Raw genomic sequence first — 9486 nt, 5'->3', positions numbered from 1 at the left:
ACTGGCTACGACCATACCAGGTTGAATGCACCCGATCTCGTCCGATCTGGGAAGTTAAGCAACGTCGGGATTGGTTAGTACTTGGATGGGTGACCGCCTAGGAATACCAATTGTCGTAGGCAAAATATGATTTATTTAAGTTTTTACATATTTGAATAGATTAGACCATAAATGTTGACCAATACTGTCTACGACCATACCAGGTTGAATGCACCCGATCTCGTCCGATCTCGGAAGTTAAGCAACGTCGGGATTGGTTAGTACTTGGATGGGTGACCGCCTAGGAATACCAATTGTCGTAGGCAAAATATGATTTATTTAAGTTTTTACTTTTTTAAATAGATTAGACGTAAAATGTTGAGAAATACTGCTTACGACCATACCAGGTTGAATGCACCCGATCTCGTCCGATCTCGGAAGTTAAGCAACGTCGGGATTGGTTAGTACTTGGATGGGTGACCGCATAGGAATTCCAATTGTCATATGCAAAATATGATTTATAAAATATATTTAAATGTTAACATTTTTGAAGATTTTAGACCAAAAAATGTTGACCAATACTGTCTACGACCATACCAGGTTGAATGCACCCGATCTCGTCCGATCTCGGAAGTTAAGCAACGTCGGGATTGGTTAGTACTTGGATGGGTGGCCGCCTAGCAATACCAATTGTCATAGGCAAAATATGATTTTTAAAATATATTTAAATGTTAACATTTTTAAAGATTTTAGACCAAAAAATGTTGACCAATACTGTCTACGACCAAACCAGGTTGAATGCACCCGATCTCGTCCGATCTCGGAAGTTAAGCAACATCGGGATTGGTTGCTACTTGGATGGGTGACCGCGTAGGAATACCAATTGTCATAGGCAAAATATTATTTTTAAAATATATTTAAATGTTAGCATTTTAAAGATTTTAGACCAAAAAATGTTTACCAACACTGTCTACGATCATACCAGGTTCAATGCACCCGATCTCGTCCGATCTCGGAAGTTAAGCAACGTTGGGATTGGTTAGTACATGGATGGGTGACCGCCTAGGAATACCAATTGTCGTAGGCAAAATATGATTTATTTAAGTTTTTATTTTTAAAATAGAATAGACATAAAATGTTGAGAAATACTGCTTACGACCATACCAGGTTGAATGCATTCGATCTCGTCCGATCTCGGAAGTTAAGCAACGTCGGGATTGGTTAGTACTTGGATGGGTGACCGCCTAGCAATTCCAATTGTCATAGGCAAAATATGATTTTTCAAATATATTTAAATGTTAACATTTTTAAAGATTTTAGACCAAAAAATGTTGACCAATACTGTCTACGACCATACCAGGTTGAATGCACCCGATCTCGTCCGATCTCGTAAGTTAAGCAACGTCGGGATTGGTTAGTACTTGGATGGGTGACCGCCTAGGAATACCAATTGTCGTAGGCATAATATCATTTATTTAAGTTTTTACATTTTTAAATAGATTAGACCAAAAAATGTTGACCAATACTGGCTACGAACATACCAGGTTGAATGCACCCGATCTCGTCCGATCTCGGAAGTTAAGCAACGTCGGGATTGGTTAGTACTTGGATGGGTGACCGCCTAGGAATACCAATTGTGATAGGCACAATATGATTTATTTAAGTTTTACATTTTTAAATAGATTAGACCATAAATGTTGACCAATACTGTCCACGACCATACCAGGTTGAATGCACACGATCTCGTCCGATCTCGGAAGTTAAGAAACGTCGGGATTGGTTAGTACTTGGATGGGTGACCGCCTAGGAATCCAATTGTCGTAGGCACAATATGATTTATTTAAGTTTTTACATTTTTAAATAGATTAGACCATAAATGTTGACGATTACTGTCTACGACCATACCAGGTTGAATGCACCCGATCTCGTCCGATCTCGGAAGTTAAGCAACGTCGGGATTGGTTAGTACTTGGATGGTTGACCGCCTAGGAATATCAATTGTCGTAGGCAAAATAAGATTTATTTAAGTTTTTACATTTTTAAATAGATTAGACCAAAAAATGTTGACCAATTCTGGCTACGACCATACCTAGGAATACCAATTGTCGTAGGCACAATATGATTTATTTAAGTTTTTACATTTTTAAATTGATTAGACCATAAATGTTGACCAATACTGTCTACGACCATACCAGGTTGAATGAACCCGATCTACTCCGATCTCGGAAGTTAAGCAACGTCGGGATTGGTTAGTACTTGGATGGGTGACCGCCTAGGAATACCAATTGTCGTAGGCAAAATATGATTTATTTAAGTTTTTATTTTTAAAATAGAATAGACATAAAATATTGAGAAATACTGCTTACGACCATACCAGGTTGAATGCATCCGATCTCGTCCGATCTCGGAAGTTAAGCAACGTCGGGATTGGTTAGTACTTGGATGGGTGACCGCCTAGGAATACCAATTGTCGTAGGCAAAATATGATTTATTTAAGTTTTTACATTTTTAAATAGATTAGACCAAAAAATGTTGACCAATACTGGCTACGACCATACCAGGTTGAATGCACCCGATCTCGTCCGATCTCGGAAGTTAAGCAACGTCGGGATTGGTTAGTACTTGGATGGGTGACCGCCTAGCAATTCCAATTGTCATAGGCAAAATATGATTTTTCAAATATATTTAAATGTTAACATTTTTAAAGATTTTAGACCAAAAAATGTTGACCAATACTGTCTACGACCATACCAGGTTGAATGAACCCGATCTCGTCCGATCTCGTAAGTTAAGCAACGTCGGGATTGGTTAGTACTTGGATGGGTGACCGCCTAGGAATACCAATTGTCGTAGGCATAATATCATTTATTTAAGTTTTTACATTTTTAAATAGATTAGACCAAAAAATGTTGACCAATACTGGCTACGAACATACCAGGTTGAATGCACCCGATCTCGTCCGATCTCGGAAGTTAAGCAACGTCGGGATTGGTTAGTACTTGGATGGGTGACCGCCTAGGAATACCAATTGTCGTAGGCAAAATATGATTTATTTAAGTTTTTACATTTTTAAATAGATTAGACCTAAAAATGTTGACCAATACTGGCTACGACCATACCAGGTTGAATGCACCCCATCTCGTCCGATCTCGGAAGTTAAGCAACGTCGGGATTGGTTAGTACTTGGATGGGTGACCGCCAAGGAATACCAATTGTCGTAGGCACAATATGATTTGTTTAAGTTTTTACATTTTTAAATAGATTAGACCATAAATGTTGACCAATACTGTCTACGACCATACCAGGTTGAATGCACCCGATCTCGTCCGATCTCGGAAGTTAAGCAACGTCGGGATTGGTTAGTACTTGGATGGGTGACCACCTAGGAATACCAATTGTCGTAGGCAAAATATGATTTATTTAAGTTTTTACTTTTTTAAATAGATTAGACGTAAAATGTTGAGAAATACTGCTTACGACCATACCAGGTTGAATGCACCCGATCTCGTCCGATCTCGGAAGTTAAGCAACGTCGGGATTGGTTAGTACTTGGATGGGTGACCGCCTAGGAATACCAATTGTCGTAGGCATTATATGATTTATTTAAGTTTTTATTTTTAAAATAGAATAGACATAAAATGTTGAGAAATACTGCTTACGGCCATACCAGGTTGAATGCACCCGATCTCGTCCGATCTCGGAAGTTAAGCAACGTCGGGATTGGTTAGTACTTGGATGGGTGACCGCCTAGGAATAACAATTGTATTAGGCAAAATATGATTTATTTAAGTTTTTACATTTTTAAATAGATTAGACCAAAAAATGTTGACCAATACTGGCTACGACCATACCAGGTTGAATTCACCCGATCTCGTCCGATCTCGGAAGTTAAGCAACGTCGGGATTGGTTAGTACGTGGATGGGTGACCGCCTAGCAATACCAATTGTCATAGGCAAAATATGATTTTTAAAATATATTTAAATGTTAACATTTTTAAAGATTTTAGACCAAAAAATGTTGACCAATACTATCTACGACCATACCAGGTTGAATGCACCCGATCTCGTCCGATCTCGGAAGTTAAGCAACGTCGGGATTGGTTAGTACTTGGATGGGTGACCGCCTAGGAATACCAATTGTCGTAGGCATAATATCATTTATTTAAGTTTTTACATTTTTAAATAGATTAGACCATAAATGTTGACCAATACTGTCTACGACCATACCAGGTTGAATGCACCCGATCTCGTCCGATCTCGGAAGTTAAGCAACGTCGGGATTGGTTAGTACTTGGATGGGTGACCGCCTAGGAATACCAATTGTCGTAGGCAAAATATGATTTATTTAAGTTTTTACATTTTTAAATAGATTAGACCAAAAAATGTTGACCAATACTGGCTACGAACATACCAGGTTGAATGCACCCGATCTCGTCCGATCTCGAAAGTTAAGCAACGTCGGGATTGGTTAGTACTTGGATGGGTGACCGCCTAGGAATACCAATTGTCGTAGGCAAAATATGATTTATTTAAGTTTTTACATTTTTAAATAGATTAGACCAAAAAATATTGACCAATACAGGCTACGACAATACCAGGTTGAATGCACCCCATCTCGTCCGATCTCGGAAGTTAAGCCACGTCGGGATTGGTTAGTACTTGGATGGGTGACCGCCAAGGAATACCAATTGTCGTAGGCACAATATGATTTGTTTAAGTTTTTACATTTTTAAATAGATTAGACCATAAATGTTGACCGATACTGTCTACGACCATACCAGGTTGAATGCACCCGATCTCGTCCGATCTCGGAAGTTAAGCAACGTCGGGATTGGTTAGTACTTGGATGGGTGACCGCCTAGGAATACCAATTGTCGTAGGCAAAATACGATTTATTTAAGTTTTTACTTTTTTAAATAGATTGGACGTAAAATGTTGAGAAATAATGCTTACGACCATACCAGGTTGAATGCACCCGATCTCGTCCGATCTCAGAAGTTAAGCAACGTCGGGATTGGTTAGTACTTGGATGGGTGACCGCCTAGGAATACCAATTGTCGTAGGCAAATATGATTTATTTAAGTTTTTACTTTTTTAAATAGATTAGACGTAAAATGTTGAGAAATACTGCTTATGACCATACCAGGTTGAATGCACCCGATCTCTTCCGATCTCGGAAGTTAATCAACGTCGGGATTGGTTAGTACTTGGATGGGTGACCGCATAGGAATTCCAATTGTCATAGGCAAAATATGATTTATAAAATATATTTAAATGTTAACATTTTTGAAGATTTTAGACCGAAAAATGTTGACCAATACTGTCTACGACCATACCAGGTTGAATGCACCCGATCTCGTCCGATCTCGGAAGTTAAGCAACGTCGGGATTGGTTAGTACTTGGATGGGTGACCGCCTAGCAATATCAATTGTCATAGGCAAAATATTATTTTTAATATATATTTAAATGTTAGCATTTTAAAGATTTTAGACCAAAAAATGTTTACCAACACTGTCTACGACCATACCAGGTTCAATGCACCCGATCTTGGTTAGTACTTGGATGGGTGACCGCCTAGGAATACCAATTGTCGTAGGCACAATATAATTTATTTAAGTTTTTACATTTTTAAATAGATTAGACCATAAATGTTGACGATTACTGTCTACGACCATACCAGGTTGAATGCACCCGATCTCGTCCGATCTCGGAAGTTAAGCAACGTCGGGATTGGTTAGTACTTGGATGGGTGACCGCCTAGGAATACCAATTGTCGTAGGCAAAATAAGATTTAATTAAGTTTTTACATTTTTAAATAGATTAGACCAAAAAATGTTGACCAATACTGGCTACGACCATACCTAGGAATACCAATTGTCGTAGGCACAATATGATTTATTTAAGTTTTTACATTTTTAAATTGATTAGACCATAAATGTTGACCAATGCTGTCTACGACCATACCAGGTTGAATGCACCCGATCTCCTCCGATCTCGGAAGTTAAGCAACGTCGGGATTGGTTAGTACTTGGATGGGTGACAGCCTAGGAATACCAATTGTCGTAGGCTTAATATCATTTATATAAGTTTTTACATTTTTAAATAGATTAGACCATAAATGTAGACCAATACTGTCTACGACCATACCAGGTTGAATGCACCCGATCTCGTCCGATCTCGGAAGTTAAGCAACGTCGGGATTGGTTAGTACTTGGATGGGTGACCGCCTAGGAATACCAATTGTCGTAGGCAAAATATGATTTAGTTAAGTTTTTACATTTTTAAATAGATTAGACCAAAAAATGTTGACCAATACTGGCTACGAACATACCAGGTTGAATGCACCCGATCTCGTCCGATCTCGGAAGTTTAGCAACGTCGGGATTGGTTAGTACTTGGATGGGTGACCGCCTAGGAATACCAATTGTCGTAGGCAAAATATGATTTATTTAAGTTTTTACATTTTTAAATAGATTAGACCAAAAAATATTGACCAATACAGGCTACGACCATACCAGGTTGAATGCACCCCATCTCGTCCGAACTCGGAAGTTAAGCCACGTCGGGATTGGTTAGTACTTGGATGGGTGACCGCTTAGGAATACCAATTGTCGTAGGCACAATATGATTTATTTAAGTTTTTACATTTTTGAATAGATTAGACCATAAATGTTGACCAATACTGTCTACGACCATACCAGGTTGAATGCACCCGATCTCGTCCGATCTCGGAAGTTAAGCAACGTCGGGATTGGTTAGTACTTGGATGGGTGACCGCCTAGGAATACCAATTGTCGTAGGCACAATATGATTTATTTAAGTTTTTACATTTTTAAATAGATTAGACCATAAATGTTGACCAATACTGACTACGAACATACCAGGTTGAATGCACCCGATCTCGTCCGATCTCGGAAGTAAAGCAACGTCGGGATTGGTTGGTACTTGGATGGTTGACCGCCTAGGAATACCAATTGTCATAGGCAAAATATGATTTTTTAAATATATTTAATGTTAACATTTTTAAAGATTTTAGACCAAAAAATGTTGATCAATACTGTCTACGACCATACCAGGTTGAATGCAACCGATCTCGTCCGATCTCGGAAGTTAAGCAACGTCGGGATTGGTTAGTACTTCGATGGGTGACCGCCTAGGAATACCAATTGTCGTAGGCAATATATGATTTATTTAAGTTTTTACATTTTTAAATAGATTAGACCAAAAAATGTTGAGCAATACTGCCTACGACCATACCATGTTGAATGCACCCGATCTCCTCCGTTCTCGGAAGTTAAGCAACGTCGGGATTGGTTAGTGCTTGGATGGGTGACCGCCTAGGAATACCAATTGTCGTAGGCAAAATATGATTTATATAAGTTTTTATTTTTTTAAATATATTTAAATGTTAACTTTTTTAAAGATTTTAGACCAAAAAATGTTGACCAATACTGTCTACGACCATACCAGGTTGAAAGCACCCGATCTCGTCCGATCTCGGAAGTTAAGCAACGTCGGGATTGTTTAGTACTTGGATGGGTGACCGCCTAGCAATACCAATTGTCGTAGGCACAATATGATTTATTTAAGTTTTTACAGTTTTAAATAGATTAGACCATAAATGTTGACCAATACTTTCTACGACCATACCAGGTTGAATTCACCCGATCTCGTCCGATCTCAGACGTTAAGCAACGTCGGGATTGGTTAGTACTTGGATGGGTGACCGCTTAGGAATACCAATTGTCGTAGACACAATATGATTTATTTATGTTTTTACATTTTTAAATAGATTAGACCAAAAAATGTTGACCAATACTGTCTACGACCATACCAGGTTGAAAGCACCCGATCTCGTCCGATCTCGGAAGTTAAGCAACGTCGGCATTGGTTAGTACTTGGATGGGTGACCGCGAAGGAATACCAATTGTCGTAGGCACAATATGATTTATTTAAGTTTTTACATTTTTAAATAGATTAGACCATAAATGTTGACCAATACTGTCTACGACCATACCAGGTTGAATGCACCCGACCTCGTCCGATCTCGGAAGTTAAGCAACGTCGGGATTGGTTAGTACTTGGATGGGTGACAGCATAGGAATTCCAATTGTCATAGGCAAAATATGATTTATAAAATATATTTAAATGTTAACATTTTTGAAGATTTTAGACCAAAAAATGTTGACCAATACTGTCTACGACCATACCAGGTTGAATGCACCCGATCTCGTCCGATCTCGGAAGTTAAGCAACGTCGGGATTGGTTAGTACTTGGATGGGTGACCGCCTAGCAATACCAATTGTCGTAGGCAAAATATGATTTATTTAAGTTTTTACATTTTTAAATAGATTAGACCAAAAAATGTTGAGCAATACTGCCTACGACCATACCATGTTGAATGCACCCGATCTCCTCCGTTCTCGGAAGTTAAGCAACGTCCGGATTGGTTAGTACTTGGATGGGTGACCGCCTAGGAATACCAATTGTCGTAGGCAAAATATGATTTATTTAAGTTTTTATTTTTTTAAATATATTTAAATGTTAACTTTTTTAAAGATTTTAGACCAAAAAATGTTGACCAATACTGTCTACGACCATACCAGGTTGAAAGCACCCGATCTCGTCCGATCTCGGAAGTTAAGCAACGTCGGGATTGTTTAGTACTTGGATGGGTGACCGCCTAGCAATACCAATTGTCGTAGGCACAATATGATTTATTTATGTTTTTACATTTTTAAATAGATTAGACCAAAAAATGTTGACCAATACTGTCTACGACCATACCAGGTTGAAAGCACCCGATCTCGTCCGATCTCGGAAGTTAAGCAACGTCGGGATTGGTTAGTACTTGGATGGGTGACCGCCTAGGAATACCAATTGTCGTAGGCACAATATGATTTATTTAAGTTTTTACATTTTTAAATAGATTAGACCATAAATGTTGACCAATACTGTCTACGAGCATACCGGGTTGAATGCACCCGATCTCGTCCGATCTCGGAAGTTAAGCAACGTCGGGATTGGTTAGTACTTGGATGGGTGACCGCCTAGGAATACCAATTCTCGTAGGCACAATATGATTTATTTAAGTTTTTACATTTTTAAATAGATTAGACCATAAATGTTGACCAATACTGACTACGACCATACCAGGTTGAATGCACCCGATCTCGTCCGATCTCGGAAGTTAAGCAACGTCGGGATTGGTTGGTACTTGGATGGGTGACCGCCTAGGAATACCAATTGTCATAGGAAAAATATGATTTTTAAAATTTATTTAAATTTTAACATTTTCAAAGATTTTAGACCAAAAAATGTTGACCAATATTGTCTACGACCATACCAGGTTGAATGCAACCGATCTCGTCCGATCTCGGAAGTTATGCAACGTCGGGATTGGTAAGAACTTGGATGGTTGACCGCCTAGGAATACCAATTGTCGTAGGCAAAATATGATTTATTTAAGTTTTTACATTTTTTAATAGATTAGACCATAAATGTT

The 9486-nt window shown here is 38.6% G+C and overlaps 20 non-coding genes and 29 pseudogenes across 20 annotated transcripts; all 49 read left to right on the top strand.

Annotated features, from left to right (window-relative positions):
* Positions 1-3: 3 nt before the first annotated feature.
* Positions 4-122, top strand: LOC146152782 (5S ribosomal RNA; annotated as a pseudogene).
* Positions 123-186: 64 nt separating this feature from the next.
* Positions 187-305, top strand: LOC146152781 (5S ribosomal RNA). Its single transcript, XR_014498627.1, has one exon. It is a non-coding gene; the product is annotated as a 5S ribosomal RNA (ribosomal RNA).
* A 64-nt stretch (positions 306-369) lies between these two features.
* On the top strand, positions 370-488 carry LOC146152780 (5S ribosomal RNA; annotated as a pseudogene).
* A 74-nt stretch (positions 489-562) lies between these two features.
* On the top strand, positions 563-681 carry LOC146152779 (5S ribosomal RNA; annotated as a pseudogene).
* Positions 682-755: 74 nt separating this feature from the next.
* On the top strand, positions 756-874 carry LOC146152778 (5S ribosomal RNA; annotated as a pseudogene).
* Positions 875-947: 73 nt separating this feature from the next.
* On the top strand, positions 948-1066 carry LOC146152777 (5S ribosomal RNA; annotated as a pseudogene).
* Positions 1067-1129: 63 nt separating this feature from the next.
* LOC146152776 (5S ribosomal RNA) lies at positions 1130-1248 on the top strand (annotated as a pseudogene).
* Positions 1249-1322: 74 nt separating this feature from the next.
* On the top strand, positions 1323-1441 carry LOC146152775 (5S ribosomal RNA). Its single transcript, XR_014497417.1, has one exon. It is a non-coding gene; the product is annotated as a 5S ribosomal RNA (ribosomal RNA).
* A 65-nt stretch (positions 1442-1506) lies between these two features.
* On the top strand, positions 1507-1625 carry LOC146152774 (5S ribosomal RNA; annotated as a pseudogene).
* A 63-nt stretch (positions 1626-1688) lies between these two features.
* Positions 1689-1806, top strand: LOC146152773 (5S ribosomal RNA; annotated as a pseudogene).
* Positions 1807-1870: 64 nt separating this feature from the next.
* On the top strand, positions 1871-1989 carry LOC146152772 (5S ribosomal RNA). The gene has a single exon (XR_014497187.1). It is a non-coding gene; the product is annotated as a 5S ribosomal RNA (ribosomal RNA).
* A 168-nt stretch (positions 1990-2157) lies between these two features.
* Positions 2158-2276, top strand: LOC146152771 (5S ribosomal RNA; annotated as a pseudogene).
* Positions 2277-2339: 63 nt separating this feature from the next.
* On the top strand, positions 2340-2458 carry LOC146152770 (5S ribosomal RNA). The gene has a single exon (XR_014496709.1). It is a non-coding gene; the product is annotated as a 5S ribosomal RNA (ribosomal RNA).
* Positions 2459-2523: 65 nt separating this feature from the next.
* Positions 2524-2642, top strand: LOC146152769 (5S ribosomal RNA; annotated as a pseudogene).
* Positions 2643-2716: 74 nt separating this feature from the next.
* Positions 2717-2835, top strand: LOC146152768 (5S ribosomal RNA; annotated as a pseudogene).
* A 65-nt stretch (positions 2836-2900) lies between these two features.
* Positions 2901-3019, top strand: LOC146152767 (5S ribosomal RNA). Its single transcript, XR_014498238.1, has one exon. It is a non-coding gene; the product is annotated as a 5S ribosomal RNA (ribosomal RNA).
* Positions 3020-3084: 65 nt separating this feature from the next.
* Positions 3085-3203, top strand: LOC146152766 (5S ribosomal RNA; annotated as a pseudogene).
* A 64-nt stretch (positions 3204-3267) lies between these two features.
* On the top strand, positions 3268-3386 carry LOC146152765 (5S ribosomal RNA). The gene has a single exon (XR_014495704.1). It is a non-coding gene; the product is annotated as a 5S ribosomal RNA (ribosomal RNA).
* Positions 3387-3450: 64 nt separating this feature from the next.
* LOC146152764 (5S ribosomal RNA) lies at positions 3451-3569 on the top strand. Its single transcript, XR_014495520.1, has one exon. It is a non-coding gene; the product is annotated as a 5S ribosomal RNA (ribosomal RNA).
* Positions 3570-3632: 63 nt separating this feature from the next.
* On the top strand, positions 3633-3751 carry LOC146152763 (5S ribosomal RNA; annotated as a pseudogene).
* Positions 3752-3816: 65 nt separating this feature from the next.
* Positions 3817-3935, top strand: LOC146152762 (5S ribosomal RNA; annotated as a pseudogene).
* Positions 3936-4009: 74 nt separating this feature from the next.
* LOC146152761 (5S ribosomal RNA) lies at positions 4010-4128 on the top strand. Its single transcript, XR_014496485.1, has one exon. It is a non-coding gene; the product is annotated as a 5S ribosomal RNA (ribosomal RNA).
* A 64-nt stretch (positions 4129-4192) lies between these two features.
* LOC146152760 (5S ribosomal RNA) lies at positions 4193-4311 on the top strand. Its single transcript, XR_014498626.1, has one exon. It is a non-coding gene; the product is annotated as a 5S ribosomal RNA (ribosomal RNA).
* A 65-nt stretch (positions 4312-4376) lies between these two features.
* On the top strand, positions 4377-4495 carry LOC146152759 (5S ribosomal RNA; annotated as a pseudogene).
* A 65-nt stretch (positions 4496-4560) lies between these two features.
* On the top strand, positions 4561-4679 carry LOC146152758 (5S ribosomal RNA; annotated as a pseudogene).
* A 64-nt stretch (positions 4680-4743) lies between these two features.
* On the top strand, positions 4744-4862 carry LOC146152757 (5S ribosomal RNA). The gene has a single exon (XR_014498625.1). It is a non-coding gene; the product is annotated as a 5S ribosomal RNA (ribosomal RNA).
* Positions 4863-4926: 64 nt separating this feature from the next.
* LOC146152756 (5S ribosomal RNA) lies at positions 4927-5045 on the top strand. Its single transcript, XR_014497248.1, has one exon. It is a non-coding gene; the product is annotated as a 5S ribosomal RNA (ribosomal RNA).
* Positions 5046-5108: 63 nt separating this feature from the next.
* On the top strand, positions 5109-5227 carry LOC146152755 (5S ribosomal RNA; annotated as a pseudogene).
* A 74-nt stretch (positions 5228-5301) lies between these two features.
* On the top strand, positions 5302-5420 carry LOC146152754 (5S ribosomal RNA; annotated as a pseudogene).
* A 223-nt stretch (positions 5421-5643) lies between these two features.
* LOC146152753 (5S ribosomal RNA) lies at positions 5644-5762 on the top strand. Its single transcript, XR_014498624.1, has one exon. It is a non-coding gene; the product is annotated as a 5S ribosomal RNA (ribosomal RNA).
* A 168-nt stretch (positions 5763-5930) lies between these two features.
* On the top strand, positions 5931-6049 carry LOC146152752 (5S ribosomal RNA; annotated as a pseudogene).
* A 64-nt stretch (positions 6050-6113) lies between these two features.
* Positions 6114-6232, top strand: LOC146152751 (5S ribosomal RNA). Its single transcript, XR_014498623.1, has one exon. It is a non-coding gene; the product is annotated as a 5S ribosomal RNA (ribosomal RNA).
* A 65-nt stretch (positions 6233-6297) lies between these two features.
* LOC146152750 (5S ribosomal RNA) lies at positions 6298-6416 on the top strand (annotated as a pseudogene).
* Positions 6417-6481: 65 nt separating this feature from the next.
* Positions 6482-6600, top strand: LOC146152749 (5S ribosomal RNA; annotated as a pseudogene).
* A 64-nt stretch (positions 6601-6664) lies between these two features.
* On the top strand, positions 6665-6783 carry LOC146152748 (5S ribosomal RNA). The gene has a single exon (XR_014498622.1). It is a non-coding gene; the product is annotated as a 5S ribosomal RNA (ribosomal RNA).
* Positions 6784-6847: 64 nt separating this feature from the next.
* Positions 6848-6966, top strand: LOC146152747 (5S ribosomal RNA; annotated as a pseudogene).
* A 73-nt stretch (positions 6967-7039) lies between these two features.
* Positions 7040-7158, top strand: LOC146152746 (5S ribosomal RNA). The gene has a single exon (XR_014497198.1). It is a non-coding gene; the product is annotated as a 5S ribosomal RNA (ribosomal RNA).
* A 65-nt stretch (positions 7159-7223) lies between these two features.
* On the top strand, positions 7224-7342 carry LOC146152745 (5S ribosomal RNA). The gene has a single exon (XR_014498023.1). It is a non-coding gene; the product is annotated as a 5S ribosomal RNA (ribosomal RNA).
* A 91-nt stretch (positions 7343-7433) lies between these two features.
* On the top strand, positions 7434-7552 carry LOC146152744 (5S ribosomal RNA; annotated as a pseudogene).
* A 64-nt stretch (positions 7553-7616) lies between these two features.
* Positions 7617-7735, top strand: LOC146152743 (5S ribosomal RNA; annotated as a pseudogene).
* A 65-nt stretch (positions 7736-7800) lies between these two features.
* On the top strand, positions 7801-7919 carry LOC146152742 (5S ribosomal RNA). The gene has a single exon (XR_014497822.1). It is a non-coding gene; the product is annotated as a 5S ribosomal RNA (ribosomal RNA).
* A 64-nt stretch (positions 7920-7983) lies between these two features.
* LOC146152741 (5S ribosomal RNA) lies at positions 7984-8102 on the top strand (annotated as a pseudogene).
* A 74-nt stretch (positions 8103-8176) lies between these two features.
* On the top strand, positions 8177-8295 carry LOC146152740 (5S ribosomal RNA). Its single transcript, XR_014497660.1, has one exon. It is a non-coding gene; the product is annotated as a 5S ribosomal RNA (ribosomal RNA).
* A 65-nt stretch (positions 8296-8360) lies between these two features.
* LOC146152739 (5S ribosomal RNA) lies at positions 8361-8479 on the top strand (annotated as a pseudogene).
* A 91-nt stretch (positions 8480-8570) lies between these two features.
* LOC146152738 (5S ribosomal RNA) lies at positions 8571-8689 on the top strand (annotated as a pseudogene).
* A 65-nt stretch (positions 8690-8754) lies between these two features.
* Positions 8755-8873, top strand: LOC146152737 (5S ribosomal RNA). The gene has a single exon (XR_014495282.1). It is a non-coding gene; the product is annotated as a 5S ribosomal RNA (ribosomal RNA).
* Positions 8874-8937: 64 nt separating this feature from the next.
* LOC146152736 (5S ribosomal RNA) lies at positions 8938-9056 on the top strand. The gene has a single exon (XR_014495760.1). It is a non-coding gene; the product is annotated as a 5S ribosomal RNA (ribosomal RNA).
* Positions 9057-9120: 64 nt separating this feature from the next.
* On the top strand, positions 9121-9239 carry LOC146152735 (5S ribosomal RNA; annotated as a pseudogene).
* A 74-nt stretch (positions 9240-9313) lies between these two features.
* Positions 9314-9432, top strand: LOC146152734 (5S ribosomal RNA; annotated as a pseudogene).
* The last annotated feature ends 54 nt before the right edge of the window (positions 9433-9486 follow it).

Source organism: Ascidiella aspersa, chromosome 4, assembly GCF_963924565.1.
Source record: "Ascidiella aspersa chromosome 4, kaAscAspe10.2, whole genome shotgun sequence".
Lineage (NCBI taxonomy): Eukaryota > Metazoa > Chordata > Ascidiacea > Phlebobranchia > Ascidiidae > Ascidiella > Ascidiella aspersa.
Note: the sequence above shows the minus strand (reverse complement) of the source record. Positions and strands in the feature narration are given on the sequence as shown.